The sequence below is a fragment of the Bos grunniens genome, chromosome 14 (assembly GCF_055505025.1).
Source record: "Bos grunniens cultivar Pamir isolate PY7600 chromosome 14, Bosgru_T2T1.0, whole genome shotgun sequence".
NCBI lineage: Eukaryota > Metazoa > Chordata > Mammalia > Artiodactyla > Bovidae > Bos > Bos grunniens.
Genome location: NC_141178.1, coordinates 43929665 through 43944545, shown reverse-complemented (window position 1 = coordinate 43944545; position 14881 = coordinate 43929665). Strand labels below are relative to the sequence as shown.

At 38.1% G+C, this 14881-nt stretch overlaps 1 pseudogene; it reads right to left on the bottom strand.

Annotated features, from left to right (window-relative positions):
* Positions 1–277: 277 nt before the first annotated feature.
* On the bottom strand, positions 278–2325 carry LOC147359335 (nucleotide triphosphate diphosphatase NUDT15 pseudogene; annotated as a pseudogene).
* Positions 2326–14881: the final 12556 nt, after the last annotated feature.

The following is a 14881-nucleotide window of genomic DNA, read 5'->3' as shown; positions in this document are numbered from 1 at the left end:
CCATCCATGGGGTTCTCCAGGCAAGAACACTGGAGTGGGTTGCCATTTCCTTCTTCAGGGGATCTTCCTAGCCCAGGGATTGAACCCAGGTCTCCTGCATTCCAGGCAGACACTTTACCCTCTGATTCAATGGCTACCCCCAAATTCACCAATTTTGATAAGTTTCTTTTAAAAAATGCATGTTGCTGTGACAGGTGTTACACTACAATCTTACAGAATTGTTTCCAATGAAGTTAGAGACTAAGCACTACTACAGTCATCATACAAAAAAACCAAGTGAATTTTTTGGCCAATTCATTAAAAAAAAAAAAAAAAAAAGTCAGTGAGTCTCCTTGTTCACCTCTAGGTGACTTCCTTTATATCTTACCAGATGATCCAAATATTTAAAAGGATCATAGCCTTGTTCCTTTAAACAACGTAGTGCCGAGAAAAGCTGGTCCAGAGGAGGAAATTCTTTCCAAGGAACCCACTCCCAACTTTCATTCTTTTCAGGCTCTGCATTCTTTGGTTCTAAATCATGAGTCAGGTCCACCTCTCCTTTCATTAAAATAGTGACAAATGGTAATTCTCTTTCTCAACAAAAGAATTCACAACCGAGACCAAGTGAACATTTTTCAGGTGAAGAGCTCCTTCTTCCCAGGTTTCCTTTTAAGCACATTCTTCCCAGCTTTCACCGAACTCCAAGTGACCCCCAGGAAGTTGGAAACCGCTGGCTCCTCCTCCTGCCCAGGAGGACACAGCGAGGATGCCTGCAGCTGGTCACCACTGCTCCTACTCCGACTCCCGGCCACCGCCTCCGTGGCTCCACACGCCCGTCATCAAGCCTTCACCAGTATTTTTAATGTTCCATATAACCCCCCAAAATTCACACTGAAGAAAATTTCTATTCAGTTTGCTAACATATAGAACTTATTTATTTATAGAATATTTAGAAAAATGCCATTCAAATTACAGGCATAATATTTGTTTAATATTTGTGTGTGGTTTTTAACCTAAAATAAAATTTTGAAATTTTATATTCCAGTTTTAGTGACAATAATAGCTTAGTACCATGAATATTTTTCCACTCTGTTTTTCATTTTTATTCTCTACTTTTGGCTTATTTGGACAAAATAAACAGTTTCTAAATGCATGATTAATCATTCCATTTGGAAGATTTATTTAAAAATTTTTTCTCTCATACATTTTAAAACAAAAAATTCTAGGAGACCTATTTTTCTTATGATAATAAGACATCACAGAGAAATCTAAGCTGTTTTTAACCTTAAATTCATTCCCACTGCTAGTCATATTTTAATGGCTGAGGTAATAGGTTCATCTTTGTGCTTTCACACTTGAGTGGCTAGCACAATGGTTGGCGTGTCCTTGTTGTTCAATAAATATTTGTTGAACTGAGTTGAAATGAATCAAGTTGTAAATATTTTCTGCTCACATGAGTGAAACTAAGAAATACACAACTTTTCTTGGTTGAGTTTAGGAGCTATTCTGATACTAATAATTAAACATTAGCCTTTGCACTGCATTTTGAAATTTGAGTTGAGGTTAGTAACCACATATAACCTGTTTCTTTTTGGAATAGATGATGAAAAAATTTCAACTCTTGCCAACTTGTTTTGGAAAGGAAATATGTAGATATAATAAAAGTAGAGAAAGAAGTATTTTACCCATTTTGAAACTACTGATTCCTAAGTAAAATACTGCATGTTAAAACTTGTCAGTCTTTACTCACCGCAGTATGATGACATGAAGCCCTACCTGGAAGACATAAGAATTCTTAGAATCAAACTGTTGGACTACTGTACTGTGGATCAGAGATCATTCTATAAGCTTTTACCCTAAAGGGATAATACACTCCTCAAGTGCTTTCAGTCTCATTTGCTGGCATTCTGTATTCAACAAGCAGCCTTAAGTGTACCTAGGCATTGTTTCTTAGGCATTTAATTTATTCTGGGAAAGGCTGTCTTTCATTATAGAAATAAATATTTTGATCATTAGTATGGCATTGTAAATGAGGATATTAAAATTACTAGGAAAAACAAAATTTAAAGAAGCTAATTTCCTCTCTTGATATTTCTGAGTTACAATGCTTTTCTTATAGGATGACTTCTACCAAAATTTGAAAGTTAATAAAGCACAATTAATAAAGGTTGCAAAGAGTTGGACATGACTTAGTGACTGAACAATAGCAAAGGACAGTTATTAGAGATGAGTTCTTTTCTTTATATGTGTCTGTAATCAGGTTAGTGAATTTGAAGTGAGGATTTCTCCTGTGTACTTCTGAAAAGGTAATGCCAAAATATCAAACTGTGTTGTTCTCAGTGGCATTTTTCGAAAAAAATCATCACCTTTCAAAAGAGCACTCAAGGCTTTAACTGGTTATACTCAGAATATAAACAGTTGTACAGTCTGAGCCGAGTGCATATCTAATTCAGTCTTTGAATTTAATATACTTCATATGTGAAAAAATTCATTTGTTTACATGGGGAAAGAGTAGAGCAACCTAATACAAAATTATAGAATGTAAACCTTGTAATAGACTTGACTTTATTCTCCAACATGTTGGCATGAGGTCAGCTTTGCTTATTATGATTGGCGCAGGTCATAAACTGGCAAGTTAGCCTAGTGAGACTGGAGTAAATCTAGCTGTTTACATCATTAAATTTTGAATGATGGCATATTTCTACACTTTTCTGCCAACTTTGCCTTTGATAAACAATTCTTAAGATCAATAATTTGTTAACTGTGACAATCAGGAATGAATCCAGAGACACTAATTCCATATGATTTATTTTACGCCAAATTCTCAAGCTCTCCTAGGGGCACTGTGAGTTATTAGTGTGTATTAAAAGCAAAAACTGAATACAGTAGATTTCCAGTGAGCACTGAGTTCACTCCAAAAGCTTATATAAATGGTCTCATTAAGTTGCAACTCTACGGCCATACTAGAGAACTGTTTTATTTAATTCCAAGGCCACCTTTCTAATGGATGGCATATCTGTCCCCAGGCTAAGGGCCTTAAGGTTAAGTTTACACCTTGAAAAACATAATTAAAATGATAAAATGAACAACCCTTCCGGTCAGTTCTCCAAAAATCATTAATTAAAACAATCAGTCCTGTAGCAACCTTGGCAACCTTGGATTGGATTCACATTCCAAGATGAGGTTTACCAAGGCTAGAACTGAAAAATGCCTTAAAATTCACAGATCTGACTGGTAAAAAAATGTTGGCTTTAAATTAGATGGAGGTTTGTTTGAATGCTAGCCCTGCTACCTCTTGGCTGTGTGATTTGGAACAAATTATTTATCCTCTCTAAGCCTCAGTTTATACTTTCCAGTGTTGTTCTGAGTATATGTAAAATAGACTATGAAATTGCCTAATAAAATGCATGGCATAGTATACATACTTTATCCTGTGTACTGTCAGTCTTTTCTCATGATAAAATGATTTACTTGAGGACACAGATTTTCATCTTTTTGGTTAAATGCTGTACCAGAATACCATGAACATTTTGCCACATAGGAATGCTCAGTAAGTATTCATTGAAATTAGAATAAGTCTCTGTATCCTCATTGTTAAAATGGGAGAGGAAATAATTTGCTGTATAATATTTAAAGCTGTATAATATTTTTTTCCCATTATGGGGCATTTAATTTATTCCCAGAGTTTTAGGATATGTGTTTGTACATCAACATATTTTGTGGCATAAATTTAATTCTATTTCAGATGATTACCTAACTATGAATTAGCTTGTGTAGGATTATCATACCAAAATAAATTGATATTTTAAGGCTTTTAGTAATGTAACAAAATGTAATTCCAAAAATATTATATTAATTTATACTCTCAAGATAGTGCATGAATATATTTGTTTAACCACATCAGACTCATCAGAAATGAGTATTCTCATTTAAAAAATTTTTTGCTAATGTGGGACAATTTAATTTCATTATCTCTAGCTATCTTTGATTTTATAACTATCATGTTATGAAGAAGTTTGTCTTAAAACTCCTAACTATCCAATCATTGGGCTTTCCTGATTGCTTAGTGGTAAAGAATTAGCCTGTGGTGCAGGAGATCCAGAGACAAGGGTTTGATCCCTGGGTTGGGAAGACCTCCTAAAGGAGGAAATGGCAACCCACTCCAGTACTCTTGCCTGGGAAATCTCATGGACAGAGGAATCTGGCAGGTTATAGTCCATGGAGTCACAAAGAGTCAGACATGACAGAGGGACCAAGCACAAATTCAGTCATTGCTCAGTAAGGAGTGACTGAATCAGTGAGTGAATTAAGTATTATACCCCAGCATGGAATCTTATGTCAGCAATTTAAAATATTGGATTTTTCAGACATAATCTTTTCCAAGTAGATTGAATTATTACTTTCAATGAATTGTGAGTATTATGTGTTGTAAACATTATACTCAAAAGACTTTAGGAGTATTTCTCATAAAGATAGGATGATAAGTAATAGGAATTAAACTGTAATAGGAAGTAAACAATGTTCTATTGGAGAAAAGAAATGCCTAGGAGGATGGAAATACCGGCTTTTATTTGGATCTTGAAATAAGATCACAGTAGTAAAAAAAAAATGTTCACTGGTAGAGAAAAGGACTTCTTGGAAGATAATGAAGAAGAAAATGGTAACCCACTCCAGTATTCTTGCCTGGAGAATTTCATGGATGGAGAAGCCTGGTAGGCTACAGTCCACAGGGGTGCAAAGAGTCGGACATGACTGAGCGACTTCACTTTCTTTCTTTCTTGGAAGATAAACCAAGGGTGTCAGATTAGGAGCAGGTTCAGTTCAGTTCAGTTCAGTTCGTTGCTCAGTCGTGTCTGACTCTTTGTGACCCCATGAATCGCAACGCACCAGGCCTCCCTGTCCATTACAAACTCCCGGAGTTCACTCAGACTCACGTCCATCGAGTCAGTGATGCCAGACATCTCATCCTCTGTCGTCCCCTTCTCCTCCTGCCCTCAATCCCTCCCAGCATCAGTCTTTTCCAATGAGTCAGCTCTTCGCATGTGGTGGCCAAAGTACTGGAATTTCAGCTTCAGCATCATTCCCTTCAAAGAAATCCCAGGGCTGATCTCCTTCATAATGGACTGGTTGGATCTCCTTGCAGTCCAAGGGACTCTCAAGAGTCTTCTCCAACACCACAGTTCAAAAGCATCAATTCTTCGGCGCTCAGCCTTCTTCACAGGCCAACTCTCACATCCATACATGACCACTGGAAAAACCATAGCCTTGACTAGACGAACCTTTGTTGGCCAAGTAATATCTCTGCTTTTGAATATGCTATCTAGGTTGGTCGTAACTTTCCTTCCAAGGAGTAAGCGTCTTTTAATTTCATGGCTGCAGTCACTATCTGCAGTGATTTTGGAGCCCAGAAAAATAAAGTCTGGCACTGTTTCCACTATTTCCCCATCTATTTCCCATGAAGTGATGGGACCGGATGCCATGATCTTCGTTTTCTGAATGTTGAGCTTTAAGCCAACTTTTTCACTCTCCACTTTCACTTTCATCAAGAGGCTTTTTAGTTCCTCTTCACTTACAAGAGATTAAAAAGAAAAGATTCAGTTATTAAACTAAATGTATAGTTTTCTTCAAACTATGAATAACTATCAAAGCTGTTTCACCAGCAAGTGGATTTTATCATTTGTATTTTCAAAAAGTTAACTCTGGCAACAGTGTACAGAAAGACACAGGGCTAAAGAGAGAGCCTGAATGTATAGATGAAGAGTTGGATTCAAATTTCTAACTGAAGTTAAGACAGTCTTTTCTATCTTAAAAAAAAAAAAAAAAAAAACCCACCCTTTATTAACAACATTTTTAAAAAAGACTACCTGACAAGACTAGCTTCTCTTAATCTGCAGTATGTTTATAAGCAATATGCAAGTATTTAACTCTTATGTCACTTTGCTATGATGTTAAAAGGTACCCTGAACTTGTACCTGAATCAGAGCATAGAAAATGCATGATTTAGGCTTTCTATGACAATCTTTATAGTTTCTGACAAACTGTGGCTTGTCCTGAGAACTCTTGTTTTCTTCTTTGATAGCAACAGCAAACCTTCAAAATTGCACAAATATGGTTTATAATGTTTATGTAAGAAGTCATATGGGATACTTTCTTAGATTTTACCACTTATGTCATTAAAATAACTTCTAAGAAATTTCCTAAATGTTCCTATTAGAAATCCTTATCATTTTGGTCTTTGGCTCTTTCTCTATATCTTGTCAAGAAGATTTTATGCATTCAGTTGTGCAGCTAAAAGCATATAATTAAAGAGTAATTTCAACAAGTTGTCATTTTTAGGGAAAATAATTTTTAAGCAAGTTTACTGTACATGACTGTATAAACATAAAAGTAGGATACATGCTGCTGTACAAAAACATATTTTGTTAGCTTGTAGGGTGGCCACACAGGCTGACCTGCCTTAAATCACTGGGAAATAAAGTCTACTTGTTTTGAACTGATCTACATTAGTATGTGGCAGTAAATTCATCCACAGTATTAAAAAAACAGAATAGGCTTTACAGTTCATCACCCAACTTGATTTCAAGTTTTCTGTGCTTCTTGATTTTAATCTCTTGGGAGGGTGCCTTACTTTTTGCTGTTATCCAGGTTCCTCCCTCTTAAAGAGATGTGAATAAGGATACTTCTGTACTGCCTTTCCAATAAGGATCCCCATGAGTCTTGTTTGGACAACTCATAGGCACCTTTTATAGTACAGGAAAGGCAAGCGAGTGGAGAGGTTAAGGAAACTGCTCAAGGACATTGAGGAAGTTGAAGTCAAAGCTAGAAATAGTGAACAGGCCTTCTCTCTCCAAGTCCTTGGCACAACCACCAGATTTCAGTCTCTTTCTGATGTTGAAAGAACAGCCATCCTGGCATCATTCATTTAAATTAACCTTCCATCTTAAGAAAGCAAGCATATGACAATGGACTTTAAAAGGAAAATAAAGCCCAGAGCAGAAGATGTAATTAAATTTGAATTTAGTTATTACCCTTTAAAAATTTTTCCTCCTGTACCCAATTATCGATTACAAGAGCCAAAGGTAAAAATTTAGATCAAGAGACAGTTTGTAATGGTGCAGGTGGGATGGCATAAGTGGCACTGCATTGACATTACTTTATCCAACTCATTTTGTCATGTATCCTTGAAAGATTTATCCTGTCCCAGGAACTACATGAAAGCTACAAACGCGGGTTAGACATTGTCCCTACCTTTGAGGAGCTGATGTTTTACCAGGAGAGACACACATAAAAACATACATATATACATATGGCAGTAAAGTCTATGAGGTATTAATATTGAGGATTATATAGAGCATTATAGACACTAAGAGAAGGGGTTCTGAATTTAACATAAAATAAGCTGTGGGTCCAGGGATTGCTCTCTTAGGGAAAGGATACTTGGGGGTTGAGCTTTGAAGGATTCTCATTGTGGCCAAATAAAAAGGCAGAAGAGAACACAAATAAAAGGAATAATATTTATGGAAGCAAAAAGATGTGAATTGCACCTTCATACAAAGGATTATTGTTTAATAATCTGAGAATGTAGATGCAGAAGGTTGTAAAAACTGAAATGAGAGAGCTAGGAAGAGATGGGAAAAGATATCTTGCTTAAATCCCTGCAAGCAAATCCTTTTATGAATGGCAGACAGTTCAGTTCAGTCCAGTTGCTAAGTCATGTCTGACTCTTTGCGACCCAAAGGACAGAAGCACGCCAGGCCTCCCTGTCCATCACCAACTCTTGGAGTTTACCCAAACTCATGTCCATTGAGTCAGTGATGCCAACCAACCATCTCATCCTCTGACATCCCCTTCTCCTCCTGCCCTCAATCTTTCCCAGCATCAGGGTCTTTTCCAATGAGTAAGCTCTTTACATCAGGTGGACAAGTATTGGAGTTTGACCTTCAACATCAATCCTTCCAGTGAACACCCGGGACTGATCTCCTTTAAAATGGACTGGTTGGATCTCCTTGCAGTCCAAGGGTCTTCTCCAACACCACACTTCAAAAGCATCAATTCTTCAGTGCTCAGCTTTCTTCACAGTCCAACTCTCACATCCATACATGACCACTGGAAAAACCATAGTCTTGACTAGACGGATCTTTGTTGGCAAAGTAATGTCTCTGCTTTTTAATATGCTGCCTAGGTTCAGTCCAGTTGCTAAGTCATGTCTGACTCTTTGCGACCCAAAGGACAGCAGCACGCCAGGCCTCCCTGTCCATCACCAACTCTTGGAGTTTACCCAAACTCATGTCCATTGAGTCAGTGATCCAACCAACCATCTCATCCTCTGACATCCCCTTCTCCTCCTGCCCTCAATCTTTCCCAGCATCAGGGTCTTTTCCAATGAGTAAGCTCTTTACATCAGGTGGACAAGTATTGGAGTTTCACCTTCAACATCAGTCCTTCCAGTGAACACCCAGGACTGATCTCCTTTAAAATGGACTGGTTGGATCTCCTTGCGGTCTCAAGAGTCTTCTCCAACACCACACTTCAAAAGCATCAATTCTTCGGTGCTCAGCTTTCTTCACAGTCCAACTCTCACATCCATACATGACCACAGAAAAAACCATAGCCTTGACTAGATGGACCTTTGTTGGCAAAGTAATGTCTCTGCTTTTTAATATGCTGTCTAGGTTGGTCATAAGCTTCCTTCCAAGGAATAAGCGTCTTTTACTTTCGTGGCTGCAGTCACCATCTATAGTGATTTTGGAACCCCCCAAAATAAAGGTCTGTTTATCCATCACTGTTTCCACCTTTTCCCTACCTATTTCCCATGAAGTGATGGGACAGATGCCATGATCTTAGTTTTCTGAATGTGGAACTTTAAGTCAACTTTTTCATTCTCCTCTTTCACTTTCATTAAGAGGCTCTTTAGTTCATCTTCACTTTCTGCCATAAGGGTGGTGTCATCTATATCTGTGTATCTGTGGTTATTGATATTTCTCCTGGCAATCTTGATTCCAGCTTGTGGTTCATCGAGCCCAGCGTTTCTCATGATGTACTCTGCATATACGTTAAATAAGCAGGGTGAATAAGCAGGGTGACAAGAGGTAGGTCAGGTGGTCTGGTATTCCCATCTCTTTAAGAATTTTCCACAGTTTCTTGTGATCCACACAGTCAAAGGCTTTGGCATAGTCAACAAAGTAGAAGTAGATGTTTTTCTGGAACTCTCTTGCTTTTCTGATGATCCAGCAGATGTTGGCAATTTGATCTCTGGTTCCTCTGCCTTTTCTAAATCCAGCTTGAACATCTGGAAGTTCACGGTTTATATATTGCTAAAGCCTGACATGGAGAATTTTGAGCATTACTTTACTAGCATCTGAATGAAGAGTTCCAAAGAATAGCAAGAAGAGATAAGAAAGCCTTCTTCAGTGATCAATGCCAAGAAATAGAGGAAAACAACAGAATGGGAAAGACTAGAGATCTCTTCAAGAAAATTAGAGATACCAAGGGAACATTTCATGCAAAGATGGGCTTGATAAAGGACAGAAATGGTATGGACCTAACAGAAGCAGAAGATATTAAGAAGCAGCAGCAAGAATACACAGAAGAACTGTACAAAAAAGATCTTCACGACCCAGATAATCACAGTGGTGTGATCACTGACCCAGAGCCAGACATCCTGGAATGTGAAGTCAGTGGGCCTTAGAAAGCATCACTACAAACAAAGCTAGTGGAGGTGATGGACTTCCAGTTGAGCTCTTTCAAATCCTGAAAGATGATGCTGTGAAAGTGCTGCACTCAATATGCCAGCAAATTTGGAAAACTCAGCAGTGGCCACAGGACTGGAAAAGGTCAGTTTTCATTCCAATCTCAAAGAAAGGCAATGCCAAAGAAAGCTCAAACTACTGCACAATTGCACTCATCTCACACGCTAGTAAAGTAATGCTCAAAATTCTCCAAGCCAGGCTTCAGCAATACGTGAACCATGAACTTCCATTTGTTCAAGCTGGTTTTAGAAAAGGTAGAGGAACAAGAAATCAAATTGCCAACATCCTCTGAATCATGGAATAAGCAAGAGAGTTCCAGAAAAACATCTATTTCTGCTTTATTGACTATGCCAAAGCCTTTGACTGTGTGGATCACAATAAACTGTGGAAAATTCTGAAAGAGATGGGAATACCAGACCACCTGACCTGCCTCTTGAGAAATCTGTATGCAGGTCAGGAAGCAACAGTTAGAACTGGACATGGAACAACAGACTGGTTCCAAATAGGAAAAGGAGTACGTCAAGGCTGTATTTTGTCACCCTGTTTATTTAACTTATATGCAGAGTACATCATGAGAAATGCTGGATGGAAGAAGCACAAGCTGGAATCAAGATTGCCGGGAGAAATATCAATAACCTCAGATATGCAGATGACACCACCCTTATGGCAGAAAGTGAAGAAGAACTCAAAAGCCTCTTGATGAGAAAGAGGAGAGTGAAAAAGTTGGCTTAAAGCCCAATATTCAGAAAACGAAGATCATGGCATCCGGTCCCACCACTTCATGGGAAATAAATGAGGAAACAGTGGAAACAGTGTCAGACTTTATTTTTCTGGGCTCCAAAATCACTGCAGATGGTGACTGCAGCCATGAAATTAAAAGATGCTTACTCCTTGGAAGGAAAGTTATGACCAACCTAGATAGCATATTCAAAAGCAGAGACATTACTTTGCCAACAAAGGTTCGTCTAGTCAAGGCTATGGTTTTTCCAGTGGTCATGTATGGATGTGAGAGTTGGACTGTGAAGAAGACTGAGCGCCAAAGAATTGATGCTTTTGAACTGTGGTGTTGGAGAAGACTCTTGAGAATCCCTTGGACTACAAGGAGATCCAACCAGTCCATTCTGAAGGAGATCAGCCCTGGGATTTCTTTGGAAGGAATGATCCTGTAGCTGAAACTCCAGTACTTTGGCCACCTCATGCGAAGAGTTGACTCATTGGAAAGACTCTGATGCTGGGAGGGATTGGGGGCAGGAGGAGAAGGGGATGACAGAGGATGAGATGGCTGGATGGCATCACTGACTCAAAGGACGTGAGTCTGAGTGAACTCCGGGAGTTGGTGGTGGACAATGAGGCCTGGTGTACTGCAATTCATGGGGTCACAAAGAGTCGAACAGGACTGAGCGACTGATCTGATCTGATCTGATGGTATGATTCACTTCTTAAATAGATTATTCTGGTTACAGGGTGGAAGATGAGTTTAAAGAGGACAAGATTAAGTGTATCATGTAGTAATCAAGATAAGGTTGATAAAACAATGGCTATGAAAATAGTAATCAAGATAATGATACTAAGATTTGAAAAGATACAAATGAATCTAGACACAAGAATTAACTCAAGAATTTACTCACTTCACAAGAATTAACTCAAGATATATCATAGAATTAAAAGTAAAGTGCAAAACTATTGAACTTCTAGAAGACAACATAAGAGAAAATCTTAGTGACCTTTGGTATGGTGATAACCTTTTTGGAGATAAAACACCAAGAGCACAAGGGCACAACCCATGAGAGAAAGAACTGATAACCTGGACTTCATTTAAAAAAAAAAAAAAGACTTCTGCTCTGTGACAGTGTCAAGAGAATGAGAAGACAAGCCACATATTGGAAAAAAATATTTGCCAAAGTCACATCTAATAAAATCCTACTTTCCAGAGGGTGGCTCAGATGGTAAAACGTCTGCCTACAGTGCAGGAGACCCAGGTTCAATCTCTGGGTCAGGAAGATCTCCTGGAGAAGGAAATGGCAACCCAGTCCAGGATTCTTGCCTGGAAAATCCCATGGACGGTGGAACCTGGTAGGCTACAGTCCATGGGGTCGCAAAGAGTGGAACAGGACTGAGTGACTTCATTTTCACTTTCACTTTCACCCAAAGCATATAGAGAGAACTCTTAAAATCCAACAATAAGAAATGAATGAAGTCTATTTATTTTTTTATGTCTCCTTTTCTTTTTTTTAATTTTATTTTATTTTAAAATTTTACAATATTGTATTAGTTTTGCCAAACATCGAAATGAATCCGCCACAGGTATACCCGTGCCCCCCATCCTGAACCTTCCTCCCTCCTCCCTCCCCATACCCTCCCTCTGGGTCGTCCCAGTGCACCAGTATCGTGCATCGAACCTGGATTGGTGACTCGTTTCATACATGATATTATACATGTTTCAATGCCATTCTCCCAAATCTCCCCACCCTCTCCCTCTCCCACAGAGTCCATAAGACTGATCTATACATCAATGTCTCTTTTGCTATCTCGTACACAGGGTTATTGTTACCATCTTTCTAAATTCCATATATATGCGTTAGTATACTGTATTGGTGTTTTTCTTTCTGGCTTACTTCACTCTGTATAATAGGTTCCAGTTTCATCCACCTCATTAGAACTGATTCAAATGTATTCTTTTTAATGGCTGAGTAATACTCCATTGTGTATATGTACCACAGCTTTCTTATCCACTCATCTGCTGATGGACATCTATGTTGCTTCCATGTCCTGGCTATTATAAACAGTGCTGCGATGAACACTGGGGTACACGTGTCTCTTTCCCTTCTGGTTTCCTCAGTGTGTATGCCCAGCAGTGGGATTGCTGTATCATAAGGCAGTTCTATTTCCAGTTTTTTAAGGAATCTCCACACTGTTCTCCATAGTGGCTATACTAGTTTGCATTCCCACCAACAGTGTAAGAGAGTTCCCTTTTCTCCACACCCTCTCCAGCATTTATTGCTTGTAGACTTATGGATCGCAGCCATTCTGACTAGTGTGAAATGGTACCTCATAGTGGTTTTGATTTGCATTTCTCTGATAATGAGTGATGTTGAGCATCTTCTCATGTGTTTGTTAGCCATCTGTATGTCTTCTTTGGAGAAATGCCTATTTAGTTCTTTGCCCCATTTTTTGATTGGGTCATTTATTTTTCTGGAGTTGAGCTGTAGGAGTTGCTTGTATATTTTTGAGATTAGTTGTTTATCAGTTGCTTCATTTGCTATTATTTTCTCCCATTCTGAAGGCTGCCTTTTCACCTTGCTAATAGTTTCCTTTGTTGTGCAGAAGCTTTTAAGTTTAATTAGGTCCCATTTGTGTATTTTTGCTTTTATTTCCGATATTCTGGGAGGTGGGTCATAGAGGATCCTGCTGTGATGTATGTCAGAGAGTGTTTTGCCTATGTTCTTCTCTAGGAGTTTTATAGTTTCTGGTCTTATGTTGAGATCTTTAATCCATTTTGAGTTTATTTTTGTGTATGGTGTCAGAAAGTGTTCTAGTTTCATTCTTTTACAAGTCGTTGACCAGTTTTCCCAGCATCACTTGTTAAAGAGATTGTCTTTGATCCATTGTATATTCTTGCCTCCTTTGTCAAAGATAAGGTGTCCATATGTGCATGGATTTATCTCTGGGCTTTCTATTTGGTTCCATTGATCAATATTTCTGTCTTTGTGCCAGTACCATACTGTCTTGATGACTGTGGCTTTGTAATAGAGCCTGAAGTCAGGTAGGTTGATTCCTCCAGTTCCCTTCTTCTTTCTCAAGATAGCTTTGGCTATTCGAGGTTTTTTGTATTTCCATACAAATTGTGAAATTATTTGTTCTAGCTCTGTGAAGAATACTGTTGGTAGCTTGATAGGGATTGCATTGAATCTATAAATTGCTTTGGGTAGTATACTCATTTTCACTATGTTGATTCTTCCAATCCATGAACATGGTATATTTCTCCATCTATTAGTGTCTTCTTTGATTTCTTTCACCAGTGTTTTATAATTTTCTATATATAGGTCTTTAGTTTCTTTAGGTAGATATATTCCTAAGTATTTTATTCTTTCCGTTGCAATGGTGAATGGAATTGTTTCCTTAATTTCTCTTTCTGTTTTCTCATTATTAGTGTATAGGAATGCAAGGGATTTCTGTGTGTTGATTTTATATCCTGCAACTTTACTATAATCATTGATTAGTTCTAGTAATTTTCTGGTGGAGTCTTTAGGGTTTTCTATGTAGAGGATCATGTCATCTGCAAATAGTGAGAGTTTTACTTCTTCTTTTCCAATTTGGATTCCTTTTATTTCTTTTTCTGCTCTGATCGCTGTGGCCAAAACTTCCAAAACTATGTTGAATAGTAATGGTGAAAGTGGGCACCCTTGTCTTGTTCCTGACTTTAGAGGAGATGCTTTCAATTTTTCACCATTGAGGATAATGTTTGCTGTGGGTTTGTCATATATAGCTTTTATTATGTTGAGGTATGTTCCTTCTATTCTTGCTTTCTGGAGAGTTCTTATCATAAATGGGTGTTGAATTTTGTCAAAGGCTTTCTCTGCATCTATTGAGATAATCATATGGTTTTTATTTTTCAATTTGTTAATGTGGTGTATTACATTGATTGATTTGCGGATATTGAAGAATCCTTGCATCCCTGGGATAAAGCCCACTTGGTCATGGTGTATGATCTTTTTAATGTGTTGTTGGATTCTGATTGCTAGAATTTTGTTAAGGATTTTTGCATCTATGTTCATCAGTGATATTGGCCTGTAGTTTTCTTTTTTTGTGGGATCTTTGTCAGGTTTTGGTATTAGGGTGATGGTGGCCTCATAGAATGAGTTTGGAAGTTTACCTTCCTCTGCAATTTTCTGGAAGAGTTTGAGCAGGATAGGTGTTAGCTCTTCTCTAAATTTTTGGTAGAATTCAGATGTGAAGCCGTCTGGACCTGGGCTTTTGTTTGCTGGAAGATTTTTGATTACAGTTTCAATTTCCGTGCTTGTGATGGGTCTGTTAAGATTTTCTATTTCTTCCTGGTAGAGTTTTGGAAAGTTGTACTTTTCTAAGAATTTGTCCATTTCTTCCACGTTGTCCATTTTATTGGCATATAATTGTTGATAGTAGTCTCATGATCC